Source organism: Pongo abelii, chromosome 4 (assembly GCF_028885655.2).
Source record: "Pongo abelii isolate AG06213 chromosome 4, NHGRI_mPonAbe1-v2.0_pri, whole genome shotgun sequence".
Lineage (NCBI taxonomy): Eukaryota > Metazoa > Chordata > Mammalia > Primates > Hominidae > Pongo > Pongo abelii.
In genome coordinates this window covers 95,213,579-95,227,470 of record NC_071989.2, presented here as the reverse complement: position 1 = coordinate 95,227,470, position 13,892 = coordinate 95,213,579, and the positions used below count along the sequence as shown (strand labels likewise).

At 38.7% G+C, this 13,892-nt stretch overlaps 1 long non-coding RNA gene across 1 annotated transcript in view; it reads right to left on the bottom strand.

Annotated features, from left to right (window-relative positions):
* Window positions 1–13,892, bottom strand: part of LOC134761408 (uncharacterized) — a 92,062-nt gene that overhangs the window by 38,771 nt on the left and 39,399 nt on the right. The window lies entirely within an intron of this gene.

Genomic DNA, 13,892 nt, shown 5'->3' with positions numbered 1-13,892 from the left:
TTCCCCTCAGTAGTATACCAAGGGCTGGTTGTGGGAGTAGTAGGAAAGAAGGAGTATACTATGTGTAGAGAATATCAAAACAGTCAGAAAACTATTCAGAATTAATCTGCTTTGTATTATCATCATGCTCCAGCAATTTTAAACAATGTTGATGATAAATTTACTTCTGCCCCAAAATATTTTGGGTATGTTCTAAATAAATATTGTAGTTATGGCTGAGTTTTCATAATGTATATGTAAGCTTTAAATTAGCATGATTTATACTTATCCTGTAAATAAATATTGTACTCTCCCTAGAAGTTAATTCAGAGAACTCCCAGTTATAAAATTGCTCCCATACATGTGCGGATTCATTACATGCATTTGTTTGGAGAGTCATTTCCTATCATTACAGATCCTTTGACTTGCTTCCTGTGGTCTGCGTCCTCTAAGGTAACACATATTCCTGCCTTCAAAAAGTAGACTCAAAATAATAGAATGATTGTAAAGACAACAAAATGGAACGTAATCCACCTCAATTCTGTCATCCTATGTGGCCACATAGAGTTTTTATTTGTTCTTCAAATGTTTAAAACTGAAACTGTGCAAATAACAAGGTGTAATATTTTTGTTCAGTAAATGCAAGTTGTATAAATGTGAAAAATAGACATGAATATGCCTAAGATATATTCATTTCATTTTATGATTATTATTTTAAAATTTATTTAAATAAAGGAGGAAGACTTTATTTTTTTCTTTTGTTTTATTATACTTTAAATTCTAGAGTACATGTGCACAACGTGCAGATTTGTTACATATGAATACATGTGCCATGTTGGTGTGCTGCACCAATTAACTTTCATTTACATTAGGTATTTCTCTTAATGCCATCCCTCCCTCCTCCCCCCACCCCATGACAGGGCCCTGTGTGTGATGTTCCCTGCCCTGTGTCCAAGTGTTCTCATTGTTAATTCCCACCTATGAGTGAGAATTGCAGTGTTTGTTTTTGTGTCCTTGTGATAGTTTTCTCAGAAGATGGTTTCCAGCTTCATCCATGTCCCTACAAAGAACATGAATTCATCTTTTTTATGGTTGCATAGTATGCCATGGTGTATATGTGCCACATTTTCTTAATCCAGTCTATCATTGATGGACATCTGGGTTGATTCCAAGTCTTTGCTATTGTGAATAGTGACACAATAAACATACCTGTGCATGTGTCTTTATAGTAGCATGATTTATAATCCTTTGGGTATATATCCAGTAATGGGATCACTGGATCAAATGGTATTTCTAGTTCTAGATCCTTGAGGAATCACCACACTGTCTTCCACAATGGTTGAACTAGTTTACAGTCCCACGAACAGTGTAAAAGCATTCCTATTTCTCCACATCCTCTCCAGCACCTGTTGCTTCCTGACTTTTTAATGATCAACATTCTAACTGGTGTGAGATGGTATCCCATTGTGGTTTTGATTTGCATATCTCTGATGACCAGTGATGATGAGAATTTTTTCATGTGTGTGTTGGCTGCATAAATGGCTTCTTTTGAGAAGTGTCTGTTCATATCCTTTGTCCACTTTTTGATGGAGTTGTTTGATTTTTTCTTATAAATTTCTTTAAGTTTTTGTAGATTCTGGAAATTAGTCCTTTGTCAGATGGGTAGATTGCAAACGTTTTCTCCCATTCTGTAGGTGGTTTGTTCACTCTGATGGTAGTTTCTTTTGCTGTGCAGAAGCACTTTAGTTTAATTAAATCCCATTTGTCAATTTAGGCTTTTGGTGCCATTGCTTTTGGTGTTTTAGACATGAAGTCCTTGCCCATGCCTATGTCCTGAATGGTATTGCCTAGGTTTTCTTCTCGGGTTTTTATGGTTTTAGGTCTAACATGTAAGTCTTTAATCCATCTTGAATTAATTTTTGTATAAGGTGTAAGGAAGGGATCCAGTTTCAGCTTTCTACATATGGCTAGCCAGATTTCCTGGTACCATTTATTAAATAGGAAATCCTTTCCCTGTTTCTTGTTTTTCTCAGGTTTGTCAAAGATCAGATGGTTGTAGATGTGTGGTATTATTTCTGAGGGCTCTGTTCTGTTCCATTGGTCTATATCCTGTTTTGGTACCAGTACCATGCTATTTTGGTTACTGTAGCCTTGTAGTATAGTTTGAAGTCAGGTAGCATGATGCCTCCAGCTTTGTTCTTTTGGCTTAGGATTGTCTTGGCAATGCAGTCTCTTTTTTGGTTCCACATGAACTTTAGAGTAGTTTTTTCCAATTCTGTGAAGAAGGTCATTGGTACCTTGATGGGGATGGCATTGAATCTATAAAATACCTTGGGCAGTATAGCCATTTTCACGATATTGATTCTTCCTATCCAGGAGCATGGAATGTTCTTCCATTTGTTTGTGTCCTCTTTTATTTTGTTGAGCAGTGGTTTGTAGTTCTCCTTGAAGAGGTCATTCACATCCCTTGTAAGTTGGATTCCTAGGTATTTTATTCTCTTTGAAGCAATTGTGAATGGGAGTTCACTCATGATGTGGCTCTCTGTTTGTCTGTTATTGGTGTGTAAGAATGCTTGTGATTTTTTCACATTGATTTTGTTTCCTGAGACTTTGCTGAAGTTGCTTATCAGCTTAAGGAAATTTTGGGCTGAGAGGATGGGGTTTTCTAAATAAACAATCATGTCATCTGCAAACAGGGACAATGTGACTTCCTCTCTTCCTATTAGAATACCCTTTATTTCTTTCTCTGTCCTGATTGACCTGGCCAGAACTTCCAATACTATGTTGAATAGGAGTGGTGAGAGAGGGCATCCTTGTCTTGTGCTGGTTTCAAAGAGAATGCTTCCAGTTTTTGCACATTCAGTATGATATTGGCTGTGGGTTTGTCATAAATAGCTCTTATTATTTTGAGATATGTCCCATCAATACTGAGTTTATTGAGAGTTTGTAGCATGAAAGGCTGTTGAATTTTGTGGAAGGCCTTTTCTGCATCTATTGAGATAATCATGTGGTGATTGTCTTTGATTCTGTTTATATGATGGATTATGTTTATTGATTTTCATATGTTGAACCAGCCTTGCATCCCAGGGATGAAGCCCACTTGATCTTGGTGGATAAGCTTTTTGATGTGCTGCTGGATTCAGTTTTCCAGTATTTTATTGAGGATTTTTGCATCAATGTTCATCAGGGGTATTGGTCTAAAGTTCTCTTTTTTTGTTGTGTCTCTGCCAGGCTTTGATATCTGGATGATGCTGACCTCATAAAATGAGTTAGGGAGGATTCCCTATTTTTCTATTGATTGGAATAGTTTCAGAAGGAATGGTATCAGCTCCTCTTTGTACCTCTGGTAGAATTCGGCTGTGAATCCATCTGGTCCTGGACATTTTTGGTTGGTAAGCTATTAATTATTGCCTAAATTTCAGAGCCTGTTACTGGTCTATTCAGGGATTCAACTTCTTCCTCGTTTAGTCTTGGTAGGGGGTTTGTGTCCCGGAATTTATCCATTTCTTCTAGATTTTCTAGTTTATTTGCATAGAGGTTTTTATAGTATTCTCTTGATAGTTTATATTTCTGTGGGATCAGTGGTGATATCCCCTTTATCATTTTTATTGCATCTATTTGATTCTTCTCTCTTTTCTTCTTTATTAGTCTTGTTAGCAGTCTGTCAATTTTGTTGATCTTTTCAAAAAACCAGCTCCTGGATTCATTGATTTTTTGAAGGGTTTTTTTGTCTCTATCTCCTTCAGTTCTGCTCTGATCTTAGTTATTTCTTGCCTTCTGCTAGCTTTTCAATGTGTTTGCTTTTGCTTCTCTAGTTATTTTAATTGTGATTTTAGAGTGCCAATTTTAGATCTTTCCTGCTTTCTCTTGTAGGCATTTAGTGCTATAAATTTCCCTCTACACAGTGCTTTAAATGTGTCCCAGAGGTTCTGGTATGTTGTGTCTTTGTTCTCATTGGTTTCAAAGGACATCTTTATTTCTGCCTTCATTTTGTTATGTACCCAGTAGTCATTCAGGAGCAGGTTGTTCAGTTTCCATGTAGTTGTGCAGTTTTGAGTGAGTTTCTTAATCCTGAGTTCTAATTTGATTGCTCTGTGGTCTGATAGTTTGTTATAATTTCTGTTCTTTTACATTTGCTGAGGAGAGCTTTACTTCCAACTATGTGGTCAATTTTGGAATAGGTGTGATGTGGTGCTATGAAGAATGTATATTCTGTTGATTTGGGGTGGAGAGTTCTGTAGATGTCTATTAGGTCCGCTTGGTGTAGAGCTGAGTTCAATTCCTGGATATCCTTGTTAACTTTCTGTCTCGTTGATCTGTCTAATGTTGACAGTGGAGTGCTAAAGTCTCCCATTATTATTGTGTGGGAGTCTAAGTCTCTTTGTAAGTCCCTAAGGACTTGCTTTATGAATCTGGCTGGGTGCTCCTGTATTGGGTGCACATATATTTAGGATAGTTAGCTCTTCTTGTTGAATTGATCCCTTTACCATTATGTGATGGCCTTCTTTGTCTCTTTTGGTCTTTGTTGGTTTAAAATATGTTTTATCAGAGACTAGGATTGCAACCCCTGTTTTGTTTGTTTGTTTGTTTGTTTTCCATTTGTTTGGTAGAAGGAGGAAGACTTTATAAGATTATCTACTCTGGGGTCAAATAATTAGTTACTCCACTGCCCATTTTTACTCTCTTCCATGCTAAGCCTCTCTCAATCAGCATGTGTAACATAGCTCTGACATGGTTATGATCTATCCTGAGGAGACACATATATAGAATCTTATTATTGTTACTGAAATAAAGCATCCAATTAACATTTAACTTACCTAACATGAAATTAATTTCAGAATGCCCACCAAAACAGAATTATAATCAAATAGTAAGTAAATTATTTCTAAATAAACAAACATGTACATATATGTAAGACACAAAGACATATTCATATACATATTATTTTATATTTTTTCTTGGAAAAAAATTTTAAAACCCCTCTAAATAACTCATCAGTGAGAGAAAATTAAAACTGAAAGTATATAATAGTTAGAAATAAGTAGCAATGAAAAGGGGCTACATGCCAAATTTGTGGACATGATAGAAGTGAAAGAAAATTTCAGAAGCTTAAATGTCTTTATCAGAAAAAAAAGCATATGGGTCATAAATGAATTAAAACTTTAATTCAAGAAGCTATCAGAAATATTAACCATGTTTTAAAAAGAGAGAAAAAGAAAAGAGTAAAAATTAGTGAAGTAGAATAAATATAATAAACATACATAAGAAAAAACATACTAAGAATTAATAACAATTTATAACTATCTCTTGTAAGTTAATAATGAAATAACATAAGAACTAATTACTTAAATGGACCAATAATGTAAAAAGGCAAGAAATATAGAAACCTACTTAATTAAACTCATTTGAAATCAAAGAATTATAAACTAAAATAAAAAGATAAAATTTTTTCCATCTTATGGGCAAAATTTATTGCTGATGTCATCCAGTGACAGAAAAGCTGTAATAAAATGAGATTTCTGATACACTGTAGATGAAGTCTGAGTTTATGCAGTCCTTTTGTTTTTCTTTTTTTTTGAGATAGAGTCTCACTCTGTCACCCAGGCTGGAGTGCAATGGTGCAATCTCACTTCACTGCAACCACCCTCTCCCAGGTTCAAGCCATTCTCCCACCTCCACTGCCTGAATAGCTGAGACTACAAGCAAGGTCTGGCTAATTATTGTACTTTTAGTAGAGATGGGGTTTCACCATGTCAGCCAGGCTGCTGTTGAACTCCTGACCTCAGGTGATCCTCCTGCCTCAGCCTCCCAAAGTTCTGAGATTACAGGCATGAGCCACCGCACCCAGCCTGGTGCAGTCTTTTTGGAAGAAAATTTGTCAGTCCTCTTATCAACACTACAAGTGACCATAACTTTTTGACCTGACAATTCAATCTATAATAATTTGTTTTACAGAAAGTCTTGCTTACCTGTCCACAAGAATACTAATTGCATCATTCTTTATAGTAACGAAAAATAGAAAACAATCTAAAAGTTAGCCATTTCTGTCTTATGAATGGTATGCTACCATTGATAGAATGATGCGGATCTGTATACAGTAAAATCCAAATCCAAATCTCTCTAAGTGCCTAAGCAGATTATTAAGTAAAGAAAGTAAAATCATAAAAAAGGTATAGTATGATCACATTTTTGAAATCAAGCGTTTAAAACTCAAGTAAATGTGTACATCTCTCGATACCAATCTTGATAAGTAAATGCATGGAATGCAATCTGGAAGAAAACACAACAGTTTCTTTTTGGAATGACATTGGAGTTAGGATATGGGGATAATAGAGTACTTTCATTTATCATCTCATATATTATCTGTATTATCTGTAATTCTTACCAGAAAGTATTGGTGAATAACTTTGTAATTTTAAAACATATATATCTATAGCATAAAAGTGGTCGGTGGAAGACAGCCCCAAAACTAATATCAAAGACAAGATAGTAGTAGAGTCATTTCTGGAATCAGCATGCCACAGTTCTAGTCCTTCTACCACTGTGTTATCTTGAGGAGGTAATCAGCCTCTTTGTTTCTGCTTCCTCATCCGTGAAATAGGGGTAGGTATGGTGTCTATCTCACGGGATTGTTATAAGCATTATCTGAAGTAATATATGTAAAATCCTTAGACCAGTGTCTAGCACATATAAAGCACTCAATGCATATATAAAAATAGTGTTAGGTATTCTCATTAAAGTCAAGGGATCAACATTTTTCAAGAAGAAATGTTTGATATTCTAAAATTAGTGAGACAGCCAGGTGGGAGGGTGTCTCTGGAGAAACTCCAATCAGCCTGCCCGCTGAGGTGGAGCCTCACGAAGTTCACGCATTTGCAGCAGGGAGGAGCCTGGCCCCTCCTTTTCCTGTGTGGAACCTGAGATTCAAGCTGCAGGCTGGAAGCACTCTAGCAGGGAGTCTGGCCTAGCAAGAGTCCCTGTTTCCCCTTTTTCTTCCTTTTCACCCCATAAAACCCTGCTTCACTCACTCTTCAAACCATCTGTAAGCCTAAATTTTCATGGCTGTGGGATGGACAAGGACCCCATCTTTAGGTGAACTAAGGAAAAGGCTTGCAAGGGTGGGGGAACATGCCCCCAAACACCATTGCTCCCAGGGGTCAGGGGAAAGGCCTTTTCCTTCCTTTTTTGGAAGGGGCCAGTGAGCGGCAGCTCCCCTTCAACCTCCCCTCCATGCTAGGGCTAGAATGCATGGCCCGAGGTTCCAACATGGTCCCTGCCACACTCTGCTGCTGGAACCTTCCCCTTTCCTAGCCAAGGAATTTTACTCCATCAGACAGTAATTGAACTAATCTCCCTGGTGGAGGGACCTCTTGCACAAGAATAAGAGGTTCTTCCCCAGGTATTTTTAAACTGTTGCTTTTTTTCTTTCCTCTCCTCATCATATCAGCAGTAAACCCTAAAGTTTTTTCCCCCCCTTTACTAGGCCAGGACCCCAACTATTACTGTTTACATTTTCTGTAAAGCTTTAATTGTGAAAAAGGATTTGTGGGGCTAGTCTTGGGCTGTGGCCAATCTGTTGTGCTTCGCCTATCTGTATGGTTTAAGCTGCAAGCCACCATCTTGCTTTACACCCTTGGGCATGGCTGGTAATGGCTTGGCAAGGCTTTGTTTAGCAATCTTGCTTTAGGGAATAAGTTTCTTTCTGGTTTGATATCTGGATGCTCTCCTAGCCCTGTCTGTTGAAGAACCACACACAGGGACTGGGTTTTCTTCTGTTGGTCTGTGTGTGTCCTATGTGTGATGTCTGTAAAAAGAGCTCTAATTAATTTGGCCTAAAGAAAGACAAGCACTTGGATCTAATATTTTTTAAAGGGAAGATAAAAGTAGTGGTACCTTTTGAGAAATAAAAACAGCCTTAAAGATTATTGATAAACTGCAGGTCTGATACAAGGTTTGCTGTGTTTTAAGGTTATAAACTGCTTCTTGGGTTTTGAGCACTATTTGACTTGCAGCTTCACAATTGGTAAGGCCTGGGGACATACAGAACTAATCACACCCAAAGATGGCTGAATAGGAACAGCTCCGGTCTACAGCTCCCAGCATGAGTGATGCAGAAGACGGGTGATTTCTGCATTTCCATCTGAGGTACCGGGTTCATCTCACTAGGGAGTGCCAGACAGTGGGTGCAGGAGAGTGGGTGCAGCACACCGGGGATGAGCTGAAGCAGGGTGAGGCATTGTCTCACTCGGGAAGCACAAGGGGTCAGGGAGTTCTCTTTCCTAGTCAAAGAAAAGGGTGACAGACGGCGCCTGGAAAATCGGGTCACTCTCACCCTAATACTGTGCTTTTCCAATGGGCTTAAAAAATGGCACACCAGGAATTATATCCCACACCTGGCTTAGAGGGTCCTATGCCCACGGAGACTCACTGATTGCAAGCACAGCAGTCTGAGATCAAACTGCAAGGTGGCAGTGAGGCTGGGGGAGGGGCGCCTGCCATTGCCTAGGCTTGATTAGGTAAACAAAGCAGCTGGGAAGCTCCAACTGGGTGGAGCCCACCACAGCTCAAGGAGGCCTTCCTGCCTCTGTAGGCTCCACCTCTGGGGGCAGGGCACAGACAAACAAAAAGACAGCAGTAACCTCTGCAGACTTAAAAGTCCCTGTCTGACAGCTTTGAAGAGAGTAGTGGTTCTCCCAGCATGCAGCTGGAGATCTGAGAACTGGCAGACTGCCTCCTCAAGTGGGTCCCTGACTCCCAAGCAGCCTAACTGGGAGACACCCCCCAGGAGGGGCAATTGACACCTCACATGGCCGGGTACGCCTCTGAGACAAAACTTCCAGAGGAACGATCAGGCAGCAGCATTTGCAGTTCACCAATATCTGCTGTTCTACAGACACCACTGTTCTGCAGCCACTGCTGCTGATACCCAGGCAAACAGGGTCTGGAGTGGACCTCTAGCAAACTCCAACAGACCTGCAGCTGAGGGTCCTATCTGTTAGATAGAAAACTAACAAACAGAAAGGACATCCACACCAAAAATCCATCTGTATGTCACCATCATCAAAGACCAAAAGTAGATACAACCAAAAAGATGGGGAAAAAACAGAGGAGAAAAACTGGAAAATCTAAAAATCAGAGTGCCTCTCCTCCTCCAAAGGAATGCAGCTCCTCACCAGCAACAGAACAAAGTTGGACAGAGAATGACTTTGAGTTGAGAGAAGGCTGCAGATGATCAAACTACTCTGAGCTCCAGGAGGAAATTCAAACCAATGGCAAAGAAGTTAAAAACCTGGAAAAAAAATTAGAAGAATGGATACCTAGAATAACCAATGCAGAGAAGTCCTTAAAGGAGCTGATGGAATTGAAAGCCAAGGCTTGAGAACTATGTGAAGAATGCAGAAGCCTCAGGAGCTGATGCAATCAACTGGAAGAAAGGGTATCAGTGATGGAAGATGAAATGAATGAAATGAAGCAAGAAGGGAAGTTTAGAGAAAAAAGAATAAAAAGAAATGAACAAAGCCTCCAAGAAATATGGGACTATGTGAAAAGACCAAATCTATGTCTGATTGGTGTACCTGAAAGTGATGGGGAGAATGGAACCAAGTTGGAAAAGACTCTGCAGGACATTATCCAGGAGAACTTCTCCAATCTAGCAAAGCAGGACAACATTCAGATTCAGGAAATACAGAGAATGCTGCAAAGATACTCCTCAAGAAGAGCAACTCCAAGAAACATAATTGTCAGATTCACCAAAGTTGAAATGAAGGAAAAAATGTTAAGGGCAGCCAGAGAAAAAGGTAGGGTTACCCACAAAGGGAAGCCCATCAGACTAACAGCGGGTCTCTCAGCAGAAACTCTACAAGCCAGAAGAGAGTGGGGGCCAATATTCAACATGCTTAAAGAAAAGAATTTTCAGTCCAGAATTTCATATCCAGCCAAACTAAGCTTCATAAGTGAAGGAGAAATAAAATCCTTTACAGACAAGCAAATGCTGAGAGATTTTGTCATCACCAGGCCTGCCCTAAAAGAGCTTCTGAAGGAAGCACTAAACATGGAAAGGAACAACCAGTACCAGCCACTGCAAAAACATGCCAAAATGTAAAGACCATCAAGGTTAGGAAGAAACTGCATCAACTGGTGAGCAAAATAACCAGCTAGCATCATAATGACAGGACCAAATTCACACATAACAATATTAAATTTAAATGTAAATGGGCTAAATGTTCCAATTAAAAGACACAGACTGGCAAATTGGATAAAGAGTCAAGAACCATCAGTGTGCTGTATTCAGGAAACCCATCTGACGTGCAGAGACACACATAGGCTCAAAATAAAGGGTTGGAGGAAGATCTACAAAGCAAATGGAAAACAAAAAAAGGCAGGGGTTGCAATCCTAGTCTCTCATAAAACAGATTTTAAACCAACAAAGATCAAAAGAGACAAAGAAGGCCATTACATAATGGTAAAGGGATCAATTCAAAAAGAAGAGCTAACTATCCTAAATATATATACACCCAATACAGGAGCACCCATACTCATAAAGCAAGTCCTTAGTGACCTGCAAAGAGACTTAGACTCCCACACAATAATAATGGGAGACTTTAACACCCCACTGTCAACATTAGACAGATCAACGAGACAGAAAGTTAACAAGGATACCCAGAAATTGAACTCAGCTCTGCACCAAGCAGACATCATAGACATTTACAGAACACTCCACCCCAAATCAACAGAATATATATTTTTTTCAGCACCACATCACACCTATTCCAAAATTGGCCACATAGTTGGAAGTAAAGCTCTCCTCAGCAAATGTAAAAGAACAGAAATTATAACAAACTGTCTATCAGACCACAGTGCAATCAAACTAGAACTCAGGATGAAGAAACTCACTCAAAACCACTCAACTATATGGAAACTGAACAACCTGCTCCTGACTGACTACTGGGTACATAAAGAAATGAGGGCAGAAATAAAGATGTTCTTTGAAACCAATGAGAATAAAGACACAACATACCAGAATCTCTGGGACACATTCAAAGCAGTGTGTAGAGGGAAATTTATAGCACTAAATGCCCACAAGAGAAAGCAGGAAAGATCCAAAATTGACACCCTAACATCACAATTAAAAGAACTAGAAAAGCAAGAGCAAACACATTCAAAAGCTAGCAGAAGGCAAGAAATAACTAAAATCAGAGCAGAACTGAAGGAAATAGGGACATAAAAAACCCTTCAAAAAATTAATGAATCCAGGAGCTGGTTTTCTGAAAAGATCAACAAAATTGATAGACCGCTAGCAAGAGTAGTAAAGAAGAAAAGAGAGAAGAATCAAATAGATGCAATAAAAAATGATAAAGGGGATACCACCACTGATCCCACAGAAATACAAACTACCATCAGAGAATACTACAAACACCTCTATGCAAATAAACTAAAAAATCTAGAAGAAATGGATAAATTCCTCGACACATACAGCATCCCAAGACTAAACCAGGAAGAACTTGCATCTCTGAATAGACCAATAACAGGCTCTGAAATTGTGGAAATAATCAATAGCTTACCAACCAAAAAAAGTCCAGGACCAGATGGATTCACAGCCAAATTCTACCAGAGGTACAAGCAGGAGATGGTACCATTCCTTCTGAAACTATTCCAATCAATAGAAAAAGAGGGAATCCTCCCTAACTCCCTTTATGAGGCCAGCATCATCCTGATATCAAAGCCTGGCACAGACACAACAAAAAAAGAGAATTTTAGACAAATATCCTTGATTAACATTGACGCAAAAATCCTCAATAAAATACTGGCAAACAGAATCCAGCAGCACATCAAAAAGCTTATCCACCATGATCAAGTTGGCTTCATCCCTGGGATGCAAGGCTGGTTCAACATGTACAAATCAATAAATGTAATCCAGCATATAAACAGAACCAAAGACAAAAACCACATGATTATCTTAGTAGATGCAGAAAAGGCCTTTGACAAAATTCCACAACCCATCATGCTAAAAACTCTCAATAAATGAAGTATTGATGGGACGTATCTCAAAATAGTAAGAGCTTTCTGTGACAAACCCACAGCTGATATCATACTGAATGGGCAAAAACTGGAAGCATTTCCTTTGAAAACTGGCACAAGACAGGGATTCCCTCTCTCACCACTCCTATTCAACATAGGAGTGATGAATAGGAAGTGTTGGAAGTGCTGGCCGGGGCAATTAGGCAGGAGAAGGAAATAAATGGTTTTCAATTGGAAAAGAGGAAGCCTAATTGTCCCTGTTTGCAGATGACATGATTGTATATCTAGAAAACCCCATTGTCTCAGCCCAAAATCTCCTTAAGCTGATAAGCAACTTCAGCAAAGTCTCAGGATACAAAATCAATGTGCAAAAATCACAAGCATTCTTATACATCAATAACAGACAGACAGCCAAATCATGAGTGAACTCCCATTCACAATTGCTTCAAAGAGAATAAAATACCTAGGAATCCAACTTACAAGGGATGTGAAGGACCTCCTCATGGAGAACTACAAACCACTGCTCAAGGAAATAAAAGAGGATACAAACAAATGGAAGAACATTCCATGCTCACGGATAGGAAGAATCAATATCGTGAAAATGGCCATACTGCCGAAGGTAATTTATAGATTCAATGCCATACCCATCAAGCTACCAATGACTTTCTTCACAGAATTGGAAAAAGCTACTTTAAAGTTCATATGGAACCAAAAAAGAGCCCGCATCACCAAGTCAATCCTAAGCCAAAAGAACAAAGCTGGAGGCATCATGCTACCTGACTTCAAACTATACTACAAGGCTACAGTAACCAAAACAGCATGGTACTGGTACCAAAACAGCATGGTACTGGTACCAAAACAGAGATATAGATCAATAGAACAAAACAGAGCCCTCAGAAATAATGCCACTTATCTACAACCATCTGATCTTTGACAAACCTGACAAAAACAAGAAATGGGGAAAGGATTCCCTATTTAATAAATGGTGCTGGGAAAACTGGTAGCAATATGTAGAAAGCCAAAACTGGATCCTTTCTTTACACCTTATACAAAAATTAATTCAAGATGGATTAAAGACTTAAATGTTAGACCTAAAACCATAAAAACCCTAGAAGAAAACCTAGGCAATACCATTCAGGACATAGGCATGGGCAAGGACTTCATGTCTAAAACACCAGAAGCAATGGCCACAAAAACCAAAATTGACAAATGAGATCTAATTAAACTAAAGTGCTTCTGCACAACAAAAGAAACTACCATCAGAGTGAACAGGCAACCTACAGAATGGGAGAAAATTTTCACAACCTACTCATCTGACAAATGGCTAATATCCAGAATCTACAAAGAACTCAAACAAATTGACAAGAAAAAAACAAACAACCCCATCAAAAAGTTGGTGAAGGATATGAACAGACACTTCTCAAAAGAAGACATTTATGCAGACAAAAAACACATGAAAAAATTTTCGTCATCACTGTCCATCAGAGAACTGCAAATCAAAACCACTATGAGATACCATCTAACACCAGTTAGAATGGCAATCATTAAAAAGTCAGGAAGCAACAGGTGCTGTAGAGGATGTGGATAAATAGCAACACTTTTACACTGTTGGTAGGACTGTAAACCAGTTAAACCATTGTAGAAGTCAGTGTGGTGATTCCTCAGGGATCTAGAACTAGAAATACCATTTGACCCAGCCTTCCCATTACTGGGTATATACCCAAAGGATTATAAATCATGCTACTGTAAAGACACATGCACACGTATGTTTATTGTGTCACTATTCACAATAGCAAAGACTTGGAACCAACCCAAATGTCCATCAATGATAGACTGGATTAAGAAAATGTAGCACATATACACCATTGAATACTATGCAGCCATGAAAAATGATG